We start from the raw sequence: 3,478 nt of genomic DNA, 5'->3' as shown, positions 1-3,478 counted from the left end.
TGAAATCCTTATAATTTGCAGATTCAGTATTTGTGAACTCACCTACTTGTTAAAATGTATTTGAAATATCAAAATCAGTACTCAGAGTGTCTTCATTGTGGTTGGTAGTTGTGCAAAGATCAGCAAAATATTTGAATTGTCCAATGCACATGTTCCCATCTCCACAGAGTGATGTTCTGCCTTCTTGTTTCGGATCTTATACCCTAAATGCATACCCTTTCTTGCAGTCTTTTTATTATGTGGTGTTTTTCTCATTTTTGTGCTTTCCAGTGGTGATTTTTCTGTATAAAACACCCCCCAAGCAAAGGGCTGAAGTGCTGCCTCTGTTCCTAAACACAAGGCTGTGATCTGCTCTATGAAAGAAATAATATGTTGGATAAGCTTCTTTCAGGCATGAGCTACAGCACTGTTGTCCATGAGGTCAATGTTAGTGAACCAAAAATACTATGCATCCAGTAAAGGAAGAGGAAATTTACAATCTGCATATGAGGCTGCTCAGACAAGGGCTTAAGTAACATTTACAGTGTGTGATGATGCTATGGAAAAATGGGAAAATGGTTAAATTTGTAGATCATGAGATAGTAGTCAATTAAATAATATGTAGTGGGCAACCCGGTTGTGAGGGCAAAATCCAAATAAATTTACAGACACATCACCCAGGATGAGGAAAATGGGTAACCCTTTTTGACTAGTTTTATTATAATGAAATACTGCCTGTGATTCCTTATTTGTAAGAAATACATATTGTGTTTAACATATATTAAAATGTGTCTTTAAACAGAAATACACACACACACACAAAGATTATATGCTAATTGGTTGATGAAAATGTGTCCAGAAGCCCAAAAGAACTTAATGCTGTATTTCTCCAAAGGAAAGATGGTCCAAAATTTACAGGAGTGTTTTCAATGACTTCACAGAACATAATTGCAGCAAATAATGAGGACATATTATGTCTGTATGTATGTGTATATATGTGTATATTATACATATACATATATATTCTGAAATTCTATTCTATTGAGATATACAGGAAAATGCACAGATATTAATATACTTATATGCATATTTATATATATACACAAACACACATGTTTATGGCATCATTAATATGTTTAAAAATGTTTACTTAAAGAAAAAAGTTAACTAAATTATGAAACTTCTACAATATTGTTATAGGAATTTAAAAAATGAAGGAAGCCCAGAAGTTTTAATTACAGAGGTGTCTGTTTTATGACAGTAGATGAAAAACTCCTGAGGGGCAATATTTATTATATGAAACTCATTTTTATCTAAAAATAGTTCCACATATATCCTGGTATTAAAAAGCCTGAATATCACACTCTTTAAATAACTCTGATAAGAAAGTAAACAGAGCAAACAGAAGCAGCAATTTACATTGTTTGAGTTTTATATAAGAAAATGCATTGTTTCAGTTTAAATAAGAATATTCTGTGGATTTTTCATGAATGTGGTGTAATTTTGACTTAATTGATTTTTCATATATGTAGAAGTCACTAAAGTTTTCATATATATTAAAGACTACATATAATTTTGTGGTTGCAAAGTTATCTAAGCATAAATTTTAAATATATTGAAAGGTGAAAACAAGGTAAATAAAGTATTATATATATGAAATCTAAATTATAACTCAGTCAAGATAAGCAGATAACGGAAGCTAGAGGTAAAATTTACTAATGAACCAAATAAATAAATTACTTTTAAAAGAAGTTAAAATGCATTACAGACAATCTGAAGCAATAGGATGACAGAGGAAACTTTCAGAGAACAGAGAAAGTATAACTTCATGAAGAAGGATATATTTATAGATATTTATGTCTATAGTAGACCAGAGGAGATGTTCAAGGGGTGGGTTTTGATGAGACAAAGTAATCATTCAGTTCAGTTCAGTAATCATTAAAGAAGATTTTTTAATAGCTGGAGAAAGAATGTAAAGGGACTTATATATTAAACATAGGAGGTGGATCCTGTGACCCTAAGTATAAGAAAAATTCAGTTATGTTCCACTATGATCTGCCGAGGGTCTCTGCATTTGTTTGTTTCACTCAGACATGGCCTTGGTGATAAGGAGAGTCATGAGTTCTGACTCTTCCTATAGACTATTATTTAGTCTGTGAACACCATATGATCCCTTATATTCCACATTTTATTAATATATTCATCAAGTAAGATGATACTCCAAACCACTAACTGGATTTGCAGATCACATATGCTCAAGAGATGAGACATTAAATCCATAGGATAAACTAGTTCTATCAAATGTCAAGCCTGACCTTTGAAACAGAACCTTTTTTACTACTTTATCTCGAATGCTGTTTGATAGAGAGAAGTGTCCACAGAGAAAAGTGTTGAGGAAAGGTGGAACCAGCAGCTAAAGAATGGACAAAGTGATACATTTATAAGATGAGATATATGTGGCAAACCTATGATTACAAAAGGAGAAAAAACCAGTTCTTCCAGTTCTGGAACTGGATCTGGAAGAAGATACATATGCGGGGAATACATGTATCAAATTCCTTAAGGCATGCCTCTTTCTGGGGCAGGTGGGAGACAGTGACAAATATTTGTGTATAGGAGACGGTGATCAAAATGAGGACAAAGTCACAAACAACAATAGCTTCAAGGAGAACATAGAACTTATAAACATCTCCAGTGGCAAGCCCTACAAGGGCCATATATTCACAGTAAGCATGGGATATTAATTGAGTTCTGTAAAAGGTAAGATGGCACTTTAGGAGCAATATGCATAGGATAAAAAGAAAGGCTGCCTGCAACGTCACTCCAACTCCAATGTCAGTGACTAGTTGTGGAGTGAATATGGTAGCATGCCTCAGGGAATAACAGATTACTACACAGTGGTCCAGAGCCATGGCCAGCAGGACTCCCGATTCAATACCCTGACGAGTTTAGATGAGCCACATCTGAAAGAGGCAACCATCAAAATAGATCACTGACAAGTGAAACCAAAAAATTCCAAGCATCTTGGGGACAATGCTGGTGCTAAGTGCAAGGTCCATAGCTCCCAACATGGCCAGAAAGATATACATAGGCTCATGGATACTGGGTTCAGATTTGATGATGATCAAAAGTAGAGAATTTCACATCAAAGCAATGATGCACATTACACAGAATGGAATCTCAGTCCAATACTGTAGTTTCCAGGCCAGCAATCCCAATAAAGGTCAGCACAGAGGGCATAAACACAGTGCCATTTGTATTAGACATGGAAGCTCAGGGGTCCTCTTAGCAAGGGGACAACATTGGCCAAACTGTGATTCTCTCTACTCTTGTATACATATGTTATTCTCAACTATTCACTCAAGTACTAAATGACAGAAATAGGAGAATTAACTTCATCAGCTCATTTATCACTTTTTTTTTAAATTGCAATAGCTGTGAAAATGGCAATACTGAGACCTATGGAAGGTTTAACAAATATTCACTTTAGCACAATTAT

The 3,478-nt window shown here is 34.5% G+C and overlaps 1 pseudogene; it reads right to left on the bottom strand.

Annotated features, from left to right (window-relative positions):
* Positions 1–2,224: 2,224 nt before the first annotated feature.
* On the bottom strand, positions 2,225–3,246 carry LOC122702198 (annotated as a pseudogene).
* Positions 3,247–3,478: the final 232 nt, after the last annotated feature.

This window comes from Cervus elaphus, chromosome 1 (assembly GCF_910594005.1).
Source record: "Cervus elaphus chromosome 1, mCerEla1.1, whole genome shotgun sequence".
NCBI classification, from domain to species: Eukaryota; Metazoa; Chordata; class Mammalia; order Artiodactyla; family Cervidae; genus Cervus; species Cervus elaphus.
The sequence above is the reverse complement of the archived record's forward strand: the minus strand, read 5'-3'. Positions and strand labels throughout refer to the sequence as shown.